Source organism: Dreissena polymorpha, chromosome 5 (genome assembly GCF_020536995.1).
Source record: "Dreissena polymorpha isolate Duluth1 chromosome 5, UMN_Dpol_1.0, whole genome shotgun sequence".
Lineage (NCBI taxonomy): Eukaryota > Metazoa > Mollusca > Bivalvia > Myida > Dreissenidae > Dreissena > Dreissena polymorpha.
Window position 1 is genome coordinate 865,605 of NC_068359.1, and position 15,148 is coordinate 880,752.

Here is a 15,148-nt window from a genome sequence, read left to right on the forward strand (position 1 = left end):
GGGCGACCAAATATGCACTCATTTTAAAAATGTTATGGTATGAAGTTCTTTTTAATAAGCAACAACACTGATTGTTTTCAAACATGTTGATGTGCAAAATGATCATAATCAGACTGTAGGTCTTGATTTGCAGTTTTTACATTAGTTTGAATTTAAAAAATATCTTACTGGTTCAAAAGGTATGCAATTTTTTCACTTGTCCATAATAAACTTTTTGGTGATTTTTTTGCTGAGCATTTTGGTCATAGCACCTGTGCGTTTTGCGGACTTTGTGCGTGGAACTGGCCCAAAAACAATTGTCACCACTTTATCGCGGTGTGAAAAACGCAGGTAAGTCCAACTTTATTAATAAGGAAAATCATTTAAGGAACCTTCCGACATTAATGAATAATGGCATTAACTATAATTTTATTACTTTGAGAAGTATGTTAATAATAAATAACAATAAGTACCTTCATAAGTTTTAATGAGCGTTATTTTTATATAAATAAGATTTTTTCGACTTGATAAACCAGATAACCAACATTATATAATAACGTTAACAATGATGTTACAGTATGCTGCATAAATGTTTCAGAATTATTTATTACAACCTTGAATCACACAAATATACATCATCTGAAAGGAAAAATAAATCCAACGTCAGAAAATAAAGCATCTCAATTCAAATTGTTAAACAGTGACATTTGGTCATTTAGACATGATATACATCGACTTCTGTTTATAATAAAATTTTACAAATTCTAAAACAACACCTATTGTAAAAAAGTTTTCTGTTAGCTGTGATGGTCGATATCCAGGTTTAATTAAATGAATATTTTTCACATCTATTTTTTGACAGAAAGGCCCAGGATAATAGCCATCATCCATTCTTGTTGTCTGAAATAACACAAAACATATTCTAACAAACTATATACAACAAATCAACACATAAATATCACTATCTTTATATGTCCGAATTTTAACATATCCGAAATATAGTACATCGAGGGAGATACCTACAATATACTAAATCTTTTGGGAGTGCAATGCTATACTCTTTAAAAATCTGAACATCATTTATAAGAAGACACAATTTTCTGTGTGGGCACTTGCCATGATTTTTATTTTAGAATGTTTCTTTGTGCATGTGGTAGTGTGGTAGGGAAAACATTGATGTTTAACAGAAATTCACTCATTTGCTTGAAGGTTATAGACTACATGAGACTTTGACAGATGGCGGGAAACCCTCATCCACAGGTACGAACCTGGTAAATTGATTGCTGTAAAACAGTGACCGCTGATTCGCATCGAGTTCTTTCTTGCAAAACGCATGACCCCCCTTTTTTATTTTCTAAATCATTGCGGCTTGGAATGCTCTTTAAGAAAAGGTATGGTTATGGGGGTCTATATGCGCAAAAGTTTTACTTTATTTTTTGTTGAAGTTATTGCTTTTACATTGAATTTGTGTAGGAAATCTTTTGGTATATTGTAACCTGATTTCCGAAATAGTTGGTATTTTAACTAAATATATCGTGCCCAGAACATTATAATAATGGAACTGTTATACATAAATGCTCACAAATGCCTGTTGAAACAAGTTAACATGTGTTTATGTATGGTATTGATTAAAGAAATAGCGTCCCTAATTATCATGGAGTACAGATCATGTTCCATCTATTAAACCCAACTGTAATTTTGTTAACCTTTATGATGATTTCATTGATTTACTTTCAGATTTTGGTCGAACTCATATGGTTACTGATATTACAAGAGGCGACAACATTCTTGATCTTTTTCTCACTACAAATCACACACTAATTAATAATTTCTTGTCTTCCAGGTATCTCAGACCATCAAATTGTTTCCTTCACAGCCAGTGTCAAACCAAAACAAATGTGTCAAAAACCTAGAACAGTACATTTATATAAGAAAGCATACTGGGATGGATTCAACGAGTACATGGAAAATATGTCTAATGATATTTTGTCAAATTACTCAACAGCTCCAGTGGAAGTCATCTGGGAGAAATTTTGTAATGCTATTACTACAGGAATTTCAGATTACGTCCCCACAAAAAGAATATATCCAAAAGTCTTCCTTCCGTGGATAACACAGCCCATCAAACGCCTAATAAGGAAGAGGGACAAACTCCACAATAAAATAAAGAAAATGAGAAACAGCAAAATTAAATCAACATTTTTAAATCTTAAACACCAGATCAAGAAGACCATCAAATTATCATATAATAATTACGTTGAATATATTTTAGGTATAAGAGACCAAACTGGAGAACCAGATGAATCCAGCTCAAAATTTAACTCCAAAAAACTTTTCAGTCTTATCAAGAGCGCCAAACAAGATGCATGCGGTATTTCAACATTATATGATAAAATTTCAGTTACAGCAAAATCTTCAAACACAGACAAAGCCAATATCCTGAACCAGCAATTTAGTCAGTTTTTAGCCCCATGTCCCCTCTAACTCTATCTCAATCTTGCTTTTCAGCCCTGGAGAACTCTAATGTTCATTCTTCTTCAAGTCGCAAATACCCAATCATGCCAGAAATCACTATCTCGGTCAACGGTGTTTTGAAGCTCCTTTCCAATCTGAAACCCCACTGAGCTACAGGTCCAGACAAAATCAGGCCAATTGTCCTTCAAAATCTTCGTCAGCAAATTGCACCTTTACTATCTCTTCTTTTTCAGAAATCTCTTGACACAGGCAACTTACCAAAGATTTGGACCTCTGCAAATGTTGTACCTCTGTTCAAAAAAAGAAATAAAGAAGATCCAGCCAACTATAGACCAATATTACTAACATGTATTCTTTGCAAAGTTTTAGAGCATATTGTAGCTTCCAACCTCACAGCACATTTTAATAAACATAACATTTTGTATGATCTTCAACATGGTTTCAGGGAACGTCGATCCTGCGAAACCCAACTTATTCAACTTATCGATGAACTGGCTCGCAACCTCGCAAATGGTCATCAAACTGATCCTATACTTCTAGACTTCAGCAAAGCTTTCGACAAAGTCAGCCACCTTAAATTACTTTTTAAATCACAGAAACATGGAGTGAACAAATCTACAATTTCCTGGATTAAGTCTTTTCTCATAGGCAGATCGCAAACAGTTGTTCTGGCAGGAGAATGCTTATCAGAAGTCCCTGTAACATCGGGCGTGCCACAAGGCTCAGTACTTGGTCCCTTACTCTTTTCTTTTATACATAAATGACCTTCCTAACTCTATCTCTTCTCAAGTTCGTTTGTTAGCAGATGACACTGCTGTATAGTTGGCTATTAACAACTTGCAAGACTGTGCCTCTCTTTAAAATGATTTAGACAAATAAGTACATTGGGAAAACCTGTGGGACATGGAGTTTAACCCTAGTAAATGTGTAGTCCTTGTTATTTCTAAGAAAAAACATAAATTCATCTTCAATTACAGGCTACATGGACAAATCCTTGAAGTCGTAGACAGTGCTAAATATTTAGGTGTTTTCATTTCAGATGATATTTCTTGGAACAAACATATTACCAACATTACAACGAATGCTAATAAATCTCTTGGTTTCGTCCGCAGGAATATACAGACTAAAAATGAAAACATCAGAGAAGTAGCCTATAAGACCTTAGTTAGACCCCAGGTAGAATATGCGTCCTCTGTCTGGAGTCCACATACCAAACAAAATAGTGACAAAATAGAAAAAGTACAACGTAGAGCAGTCCGCTGGGTGAAAAACGACTTCTCATTCTACAGCAGTGTTACCGGTATGCAGACTGAACTTTGCTGGCAGACTTTGAAGGACCGACGTGACCTCTCCAGACTGAACCTTTTTTACAAAATTGTGTATGGCTTGGTAGCCAATTCGCCGCCATCATATCTTGAGAGGCCTATGAGGATGACTCGTCATATGCAACCACTCTCATTTAGACAAGTCCATACATCAGCCAACTACTTTAAATATTCCTTCTTTCCTTACACCATAGTTCTTTGGAACAGCCTACCGGCCTCGGTTGTACAGCAGGCAGACCTAGAGGGGTTCAAGCGTTGCCTTAGCCTCACTCTACTCCCCAGTCGTCCCTGAATGCACAAAACAGTGTTTTTAACCACTTTTAACCTATAAATATGTTTCTTCTTGTTTAACACTATCAAACTTTTATCTTCACCTCACTTTCATGCTTTGACGTCTCCCTTTCAATGCTTTTAAACCGTTTATTCTGGCACTGACATTCGCACCTGCCAATAGTACCTGCAAGGGGGTTCCGGCAGTATTGATAGATTGATAGATAGATAGATAGATAGATAGATAGATAGATAGATAGATAGATAGATAGATAGATAGATAGATAGATAGATAGATAGATAGATAGATAGATAGATAGATAGATAGATAGATAGATAGATAGATAGATATAGATAGATATATAGATAGATAGATCGTTATAATTATTGATCTTCGTGACAGTTTATCCCAGGATATCATAATTGATAGTTCAATGTAATAAAGGAGCCGTTAATCCGATAATAACCCCCATAAACTTGACTATTTTATTTGGGCATTCATGACTTGAAATCGTTTTAAAAACTGATGATTTTGCGATTTTTGAACTTTTGGTACGAACCAGTTCGGAACAAAACCGAGGTTTCCTACCCATTTCGTATCCATTGAAAATAACGAAAAAACACATATTATGATGTGCACGAATTCTTCACTACAACTGCATTAAACAATACATACAATTTTGTTCTCTAAAATATGACCGTATTTGTGCGTAAAATATGGAAGATTTAAAGTTCATAGGCGTAAATGGGTAACGCATTTCGAGCACCTGTTAAATTAAAATTGTTCTTTTTTTATTGCTTTCATAATAATTTTTAGTCCTTTGAATACTATCAATTTTATAAAATTGTACAAATAATAAAATTAAATAAATCGTACAAACACGTCACTGTTTATTTAAATGTTTCTGGTACTAAACATGTTTCGGCCGTAGCCTTCATCAGTAGTACATTAATATAAACAAATACAAAGGAAGTGACGTCAACGTCATACAATAACGTAACGTCGTTTGGCGGAAAAATATATAGTACATAATATTACATAATACATAATACAGAGATGGATCATTGCTGATACAACAGTCTATTAGTAATAATATAATTTATAAAAAAAACATAGTAATAGACAAACATCAAATGTATATGTAAATTATGTTTATGTTCTATATGTCATACAGCAGTTTATTATTTAGACCGTTAGGAATCATAGTTTTTAATTTGTGTATCCAATATGTTTCTTTACATAAACGGTCTAGATTGTTTTGAACAACATCAATTGGTACAAAGGAGAAATCTGATAAAGTGCAATCAATTTTTTTTTTTAAATTGTACAGAAATAATAAAATATTTACTTACAAATTGATTCCATTCAGGATTTCATTTAAGGGTTGCATAATTATTGGGAAATTTGCAGACTTTGCTGATGATAGCGTTGTACATTGCGTTCTTGAACAAACAATGATGGCGTAGCTTTTGGTAAATTCCAGCACATGTACATGATGAAGGATGTTCACGTATTAATGTGGGTAATTAAAACTTGATTTATTATGATGATTTATAACTCATTTGAACTTTTTCTAAAACCCGGCAAGCGTTTCGTGTTTAAAAGCCACCTTTTGGACCCATTCCCCTCCCCTCCCCCCCAGACGAAAATGACTATACTACGCTAGAGAATAACATGGTCAATTGTCCATAAAGCGTCAATCGTTTTGAGTTGCGAAAATTAAAAACACAAACGAAACAGGTGCACTTACCAATAAGATTGTAGTCGAAAATGACTATATTACGCTAGAGAATAACATGGTCAATTGTCCATAAAGCGTCAATCGTTTTGAGTTGCGAAAATTAAAAACACAAACGAAACAGGTGCACTTACCAATAAGATTGTGTATTAGTAGCAATTATCGGCTGCAGCATTCATAACGACATAACATGAGCGTGTGACTAATTCAATATATTATCTTTATCACCGATTAAGGTGTTAAAAAACAATACTAAGCTTGCAAGTGCTGTTATAAGAAGGAGATAAAAGGTTTGGTGATCGTCTATTCAGGAAAAATATACATTGAATTGCAACTTTTATAAGAACCTAAATATTTTTTACCAAGATTTTGGCGTCATTTTCGTTGAATTACAACGATACAGTTACACTGTATGTTAGTTTTATGACAGTGAATCTGCTTTTATAATTGTTCGGACGTGATGTCAATGACACGTGAAGATCTTTATTTAAAAATACATCCCAATGAATGTAATACGAACTGTCGGATTTACTGAATGAATGAGATGAATAAGTAAACAACAATTCTATGGTTGATAAAGTATTTTTTTATAGCTTTTATTCACCTCCATACATTACGAATTGTATTGTTAGATAACATATTAATTTGTTACTATATGAATACAGTTCTTTAAAATAGAGTTCTTTTTAACAATTCAACTTGGTTGCTATAATAGAGGTAAATAAAATCTATGCATTACATTATATAGATACAAACATACAGTTCACACACACACAGATACATACGCAAATGTCATGTTATGATACAAAAACAAAAAAGAAAGAAATATGTTTGGACTTCAGTCAATTATAGACTTTAATCAAACGTTTGGACTCCAGACAATTATAAACATTAATCAAACGACCATCATAGTATTAAATATTTTAAGCAAACAACAATAAGATGATTTTATTGATCTATTAAAAGTTTTACAATTAACCAGTTTAGTATTTCCTTTTCTTGATTTTTTGTTTTTGATTGAATTTCCCATGCTACGCAACAATAGTTATTTAGCCCCGTTATTGAAGTTAATAGACCATTTCTCTTGCATACAAAAATATACTTTTTAATTTCTAAGATTAGAATATTAATATCAGTCATGTTTATACTTGTACACCCAAATAACACCCAAATAACATTATTTGACAAGGTCGATAAAGTAATAGATTTAGTTTTAAAATAGTTCTAATATAAACTCAATTTATAAGACATTATTCTGTATAATTTAATAGAAACTATTTATGTTATTATGCTTAGTTATTGGCAATGAGCCGTTGCTTTACACTGTGTGCAAATGACTGGGTGGGGTAACGACCTAGCAAAACTTCCAACTGAACAACCATGTAAAAAGTGGCGATCCGAGAATAGCAGTCACTTGTTGACAATGGTCACTTTGGCCATTTCCCTTGACTGACCGCTGTTCTCAGTTTTGACTGTATATACAGATGACATTTTGTGAGTGAGCATTTGTCCTCTTGACCTTACTAATGGTTAAGTCCAGTGTTTTTAGCTCCCCAGAGAAAAAAAGTATTTGTCTGAAGTCCTTCAATAAAATGCCTTTTGTGCATTCAGTATTTATTCAAAATGACATTTCCTTATGAAATGTCTATGGGATTAATCAATATTTAATCATTTGGCTTTATTTGACTTTATAACTAATAAAACATTTGCATGTATTAACACAATTTGTCCCTAAAAGATACAGTAAGGTAAAAATAATAAATTTGGTAATTATATATAGCAGACTAAGTTCCAACCAAGATTATAATATTGAAGTATACATTTGTATTTTCAATCAAGCTCAGCACTATTGAACATAAACACAATTAAATTAATTTTATTATAATTAAATAGTTTTCCATAAAGTCAACATAATATTTGCATGCTTTGATTTATTAAGGTTGGACAAGATCGGAGTTTTAACTGGTTCACAAGTCATGCCACATTTTCTTTTATTCTTACACTTACTTTCCTGGATGACAGGTGCACCACACTTTCCGCAAAAGTTGACAGCCTCCTCAACAGGTTCACCACATTTTGTACACTCCATAGTGGAATACCATCACTAAAATTTATATAATACTTATGAAAAGTACAGTTTATCAATTTTCGGTCTGAACGCTTTACGGTCAACTGTGATTAGATGATCTGATTTAAATATAAGAAGTATTTCAGCACTTTGTTATCAAATATAAAGGCTTGAAAGAAACTTAATTTTTATGTAGATAAATAGGAGGACATTATATCAAAATCACTGATTGTGTGTTATACCAACTGTGAAGTAAATCACATTTTATTTCTTATGTCTAAATTTTCATGCTTATGGCGTTTGCAATTTTACAAAACTTTCAGGGCTCAAGAAAGGTGGAGACCAATCATTTCTACTTTGTTTCAAAACTGCTGACAAAACCTTTTATTTTGCCGAAATAGTCATTTAATGGAAACCTTTTCACTTACTTGTTTATTCCTTAATGAATGAGGATAAGATTTTTTTAACAAGGGTAAATCACTAACTGTAGAGGATCTTGCACGTAACAAAGTCAGATTTAAAAGATAAAGACACTTACCTTTCACAAATTCAGACTGAAAAGTCGAACAATCTACTGGATTCTGCTCCGTTTTATATGATTTTTCTTTCTTAAATTTCACCAGTTACAATAGTATGATCTACCGCCTGCAGTGTGAAGCTTCCTTCCTGTTGTAATGCATTCACACAATATATAATTACGGGTATATTTTGTATTTATAATATTTAAAGAAAAATCCCTCAAAGCAAACTTTGTGTTTTATATTATGTACCCAGACGCATCTGTTACGAACAGTTCAATTGGTTTATATTTTGTTATCTTGCGTTTAAAAGGTCATCGTAAGGAGAATATTTGTTAGCTTTTAGGGTATTACCATGAAATACTACCATGAAAACAAAACAAGTGAAAAAACACACAGTGTGTTGGGACAGAAAAACTTTTTCATACAAACGAACATTTTCAAGTGAATACTTCAAAACAACCATATTTATATATATAACAAAACAAGTCGTAAAGTCAGAAATTACTATCCACTTGAAATACATAGTCAAGTTTTAGATAAATAATTAAATAATTTAAACTCTTTGTTTTTGCACAATGAAATTATGCCTTTTTTATGAATTAATGTTAATTATTATGCTCTGCTTTAAAAGAGTTCTTCAAAATATATGGAATATATGTGTTTGGCCTGCAGAAAATTCATATCACAAAAATCAGCTGTCAGTTCATTTCTTTGTTTCTATGTTATATTTGAGCTCTACAGGCATGTTTATTGTTAAATATTATGAATGTCCTTCGATGTCCCACTTTCAAAATCCATAAAATGCATCGATTTAGAGCTTTTAAGTGCGTTATTTGGCATGAGTAATGGAATGCATAGATATGTAGGGCTAGATTTGGGCTACAAATATATGCATCAAGAGCATGTTCAACATAATTAATGTGTCCAATTTTGTAATGTATTTTAATCCTGCTTTTTATTTACATTTGAAGATAAATAAGTCCTTTGAAGCCCCCACGCTAAAGGATATTTGACAGCTCACACAGAAAATTTATTTTCCATTCCCACATTGAAGTTCATTTTCACATCTCACCCAGAAACACATGTGACATCCATATGGAAATGCATTTGACATCCCACATTAAGAGGTATATTATACATTATCTTATGCAGATGTACATTTGATATCACAAGCAGAAACACATTTGACACCCCATTCATTTTACATCAGAAATTAAGAGGTACATTTTCAATCCCATTCTGAAGTACATTTGACATCCCTCCCAAAGGTACATTTGACAATCCCATTAGTTAATTTAACATCCCACATAATAAGTACATATAACATGCATCACAGAGGTACATTTGACTTTTTACTCCCACAAGTACATCTTACCACTCTGACATTATTTCATTTTACCTTCTACATGAAAATAAACATTATCAATATCCCACAAAGATGTACATCTAATCTTAAACACAGAATTACATTTGACATCCCACAATAAGCATTCTTAATTCCACACAGAATATCTGAACTAGCGCTAATATCTCACACAGAAATACTTCAAATATCTTACAGAGAAGTATATCTAATATGCCATGTAGAAGAAAATCCCAAATACAAGAATATTTGACATCAGACACAGAAGACGTACATTTAGAATTACATCTGACATTCTACGCAATAGTAAATTTGACATTCCAACCAACATAACATGTGATGTCCAATTAGCTATCTAATAAACAAGTTCACCTGATGACTCACAAACAAAAGTACCTAAGATGTCCCAAAAATGACCCACATATGTCCAGACAACAGCAAACCGCATTTTAATATGCATTTTTTGGGGGGAAGAAGAAAGCTTTTGCGCTTCTTTGATCTATCACTAAAGTGTGATCCCTCAGGGATGTGGCCAGTTTTGGCCCCAGGGTTATGACTTAAACACATTTCAATATATAATTTCAATATCATCATGCAATTATAAAATGAATAACCACAATTTAAATCTTAACCATTTGAAGACGGTGACACATTGCAAGTGAACAAACATGTGCCCTAATTAGCTCAAAGTTTTGATGAATAAGGCATACTTTTTTTTATTTTGTAATAATACAGTTTGTAATGACTGTACTTAAGTAATTCATTGGAAATTAACATGCTTCATGCAAGACACGTGTCCAATGCTCAGGTTAAATTTAAAGTTCATTTCATCTTATGCCTGTGTTCTCAAAGGTCAAGGTCACTCATTTTAAAATAATTGCGAATTGATTTCTTGGAAACGGGAGCTTTACATGTTGCTGACTTCTTGTTTTTGTCATAAAAAATATAACTTAACATGATATAGACAGTGTTTTATAACAACCAATAATTAGTTGCAATTATGGTAATTATATTGTTTATTTATTTCAGGGTTTCATAGAAGTTCCACTGGAAGGAAGTCTTAGACATGGACAGAAGTAGTAAGTTACTTTCTGTGCTCTTCTTAGTTACTCACAATGTGGCATTATGATAACGTTCTTTTTATATTACAGGTATCAAATCAGCTTATTGCATTATTTACGTTACACACATTTAAATCTGCTTTAACCTTTACCATGTGCCGCAGTATGCAAAGATGCCTGCAATATACACAACTTTTACCTTATATATTGCAACCTCAGCAATTTCATTTGCTTGGTACAATAATTGCAACAGTATTGCAACACTGTCTTTACAAGAATCTCAAAATTTGTTTGAAATTAAAAACTGTATTTGCCTTATAAAAAGCATTTCTCATAGCTGTCAACCCCTTTTACATACAAATTCACATCTATATACATAAATTTATTAATTTGTGTTATGGATACAGTATACTAAATACTTGTGGTGCTCAATGGGGCTATACCCTCTAAAAAATGGAACGTCATTTATTTGAAGACACAATTCTCTCTATGGGCACTTGCCATGACTTTATTTTTTAGATATTTCTGTGTGCATGTGGTAGAGAAAACATTGTTGTATACTACAAATTCAGTGTTTTGCTTTTAGGCTGGAGACTACATGAGACTTTGACAGATGGCGGGAAACCATCATCAACTGGAGTTAAGCCGGTAAAAAGATGGCCTTAAAACAGTGACCGTTGATTTACGTCGAGTTCTTTCTTACATACTGCATGACCTATCTTTTTTATTGTTTCAATCAATTCGACTCGGAATGCTCTTTAAGAAAAGGTATGGTTATGAGGGTGTCTACGTGCAAAAGTTTGACTTTATTTTTCGTTGAAGTTGTTGGTTTTATATTTAATTTGATAAGGAAATCTTTTGGTATATTGTGACCTAAACTAACTTCAGGTTAAAATTAAATATTGTCTGCCAGTGCAAAATATGACTGGGAAAGCTGGTGTTTGGTCATTTCTTAGCAAAAGAGAAGAATATAAGTGCATTAAATAAATAAATTCAGATTATTTCACCTGGAATAGTTGTTTTTCAAGTTGACCCCACCCTTATATAGCTGGACAAGGGCTAACTTGCTTTCCGACTTAAATTCAAACGCATATTGGATGACCGTGTAGCGTTAATGTGCTACATGAAGTCAGAATTCAACGCCAGGGACTCCGTGATCCAGTAACGCAACAATAGCTTGTGCGTAAAGCATGAACATTCAAATAGAGCCCCATTTCACCGACATGGAATGGCGGACATTTTTACAGTTTGGACAGTGCAGCAGACGCTTAACTGAGCCAGCCTTCATATTTAGTACAATCATGAACATAACAAGCTTTATCACTTCATATTATTCATAGAACTACACTTAAAATACATAAATGCATGTTTTTTTTAATTATTTTATATTTATTTTTATTGGTTATTTTGACTTTTTCAGGTACAGGAATGTCTGCGACTAAGCCGAGGGCCACTGAATAAGGGTTGTTGATTGCAAAACAGGTAATAATACTAAATTATTATCATGTACACAAGACAATAAGCATATTTATGATGCTTAAGGTGTGAAATACTGTCATAATCAGGTTTGTGGTCACTCAAACCCTTGCCGTCGTGCAATTCCCCGTGCAGTTTGTATTGATAGTTCCGCGTCCTGACACGTAAAGCTCATGCTTTGTTGGCAGCGGAAGTTGGCACTTAACAGGTTTATCTTTGTTCCTGATCATGTATGCAGTACAGCTGAGTTTATTTGCTACTTGTTACCCTACAATTAGTTTGTGTTTGGTAGTTTTCTCCACAATATGCTTACAGTCATGGTTCCGGCTTGAAAGGATGTCGCGTGCGACTTAAACATAGGATTTTTGTAGCAAGTGTCCGCTTCATCATTTACCTTAGAGGGATCTTTTTGCCAAAATTTGGCACTTTTAGCAACTAGTTTTGTTTTTTATTTGGTACATGATTCTCTTATTCAGTGATTTAAGGGAAATATTGACCTTTTTTGCTTGTCTTTGCATCCAAAGGTGACATGGATCAATGATATTTGTTGTGTTGAGCATTCTGCGGGAAGCTGTGTCCCCAGAAGACTTACTAGAAACGCCTTTCAGGCAGCCTGCATTGGTCTGAACTGCCTTTCTGCCCCTGTTACTACATGGAACCTCATTTCTAAGCGTATAATGCTTGCCTACATATATGTATCTTGTTCATTTTAACCTTTGCTTCCAGTCTAGTCCCCCAAAATGAGCATTTTTTTCTTTCGCTCGGTTATGAACGCCCATTTTTACCAGATTGCCACCATAAAAATAGTCAAAAGTATTTATTTTGTGCCCAAAATATGAAATTTTGTATTCTCTTGAATCTCTAAATGAGAGCTGGTAGTTCATATTGACCATCTGCTGAAGTTAAAAGGCACCCATGACATTATATGCTAGAATATATCATGGGCAGCTGGTAAATAAATGGGCTCCGAGCGACAAGGAGCTTTCAAGATTTCACACTTTTATTGGTGTGAAACAACTAGTTTTTGGAAGCTGATTTATTTTTACACTTTGAAGTGACTTTGATCTCACATTTTGACTAATTAATTCATTGTCTTGGATGATATTGGATTTTTTTCGCAATGAAATTGACATTTTTGTTGTGATTAAAAAAAACACAAAAAAAGCATTATCAAAATTGCTTAGAGTAAAAAAATATCTACCAAAGTCATTCTTTCCTCACCACACATAAGCCCCACAGGAATGTTTATTTGGTGTTTTTTTTTGGTATTTTGTCGCCGGTATAGAAATCACCAGCTTTAAATTTTAAAGGTGCATTTTAGTTTTAGAGGCTCCAAATGGCCTTCTTCGTACCGAAATCACCCGCGTTTGAAAATATGGAGCAGAATGGCCAAATGGACAGATAAACTAGCCAAACTTTATACATTGGTGCAATATGCATGGGCATGTTATAATATGCAAGAAAAAACACATTAAAATCAGAATAAATTTCTCTTATACTAACTTCAGGTTAAAATTAAATATTGTCTGCCAGTGCAAAATATGACTGGGAAAGCTGGTGTTTGGTCATTTCTTAGCAAAAGAGAAGAATATAAGTGCATTAAATAAATAAATTCAGATTATTTCACCTGGAATAGTTGTTTTTCAAGTTGACCCCCACCCTTATATAGCTGGAAAAGGGCTAACTTGCTTTCCGACTTAAATTCAAACGCATATTGGATGACCGTGTAGCGTTAATGTGCTACATGAAGTCAGAATTCAACGCCAGGGACTCCGTGATCCAGTAACGCAACAAAAGCTTGTGCGTAAAGCATGAACATTCAAACAGAGCCCCATTTCACCGACATGGAATGGCGGACATTTTTACAGTTTGGACAGTGCAGCAGACGCTTAACTGAGCCAGCCTTCATATTTAGTACAATCATGAACATAACAAGCTTTATCACTTCATATTATTCATAGAAATACACTTAAAATACATAAATGCATGTTTTTTTTAATTATTTTATATCTATTTTTATTGGTTATTTAACTTTTTCAGGTACAGGAATGTCTGCGACTAAGCCGAGGGCCACTGGATAAGGGTTGTTGATTGCAAAACAGGTAATAATACTAAATTATTATCATGTACACAAGATAATAAGCATATTTATGATGCTTAAGGTGTGAAATACTGTCATAATCAGGTTTGTGGTCACTCAAACCCTTGCCGTCGTGCAATTCCCCGTGCAGTTTGTATCGATAGTTCCGCGTCCTGACACGTAAAGCTCATGCTTTGTTGGCAGCGGAAGTTGGCACTTAACAGGTTTATCTTTGTTCCTGATCAAGTATGCAGTACAGCTGAGTTTATTTGCTACTTGTTACCCTACAATTAGTTTGTGTTTGGTAGTTTTCTCCACAATATGCTTACAGTCATGGTTCCGGCTTGAAAGGATGTCGCGTGCGACTTAAACATAGGATTTTTGTAGCAAGTGTCCGCTTCATCATTTACCTTAGAGGGATCTTTTTGCCAAAATTTGGCACTTTTAGCAACCAGTTTTGTTTTTTATTTGGTACATGATTCTCTTATTCAGTGATTTAAGGTAAATATTGACCTTATTTGCTTGTCTTTGCATCCAAAGGTGACATGGATCAATGATATTTGTTGTGTTGAGCATTCTGCGGGAAGCTGTGTCCCCAGAAGACTTACTAGAAACGCCTTTCAGGCAACCTGCATTGATCTGAACTGCCTTTCTGCCCCTGTTACTACATGGAACCTCATTTCTAAGCGTATAATGCTTGCCTACATATATGTATCTTGTTCATTTTAACCTTTGCTTCGAGTCTAAACTCTCAAAATGAGCATTTTTTTCTTTCGCTCGGTTATGAACGC

The 15,148-nt window shown here is 33.7% G+C and overlaps 1 long non-coding RNA gene across 1 annotated transcript; it reads right to left on the reverse strand.

The window, feature by feature from the left end:
- Positions 1 to 505: 505 nt before the first annotated feature.
- LOC127832022 (uncharacterized) lies at positions 506 to 8,651 on the reverse strand. The gene is made up of 3 exons (XR_008026626.1): positions 8,395 to 8,651; positions 7,796 to 7,892; positions 506 to 879 (listed from the first exon to the last, which is right to left on the reverse strand). It is a non-coding gene; the product is annotated as an uncharacterized LOC127832022 (long non-coding RNA).
- Positions 8,652 to 15,148: the final 6,497 nt, after the last annotated feature.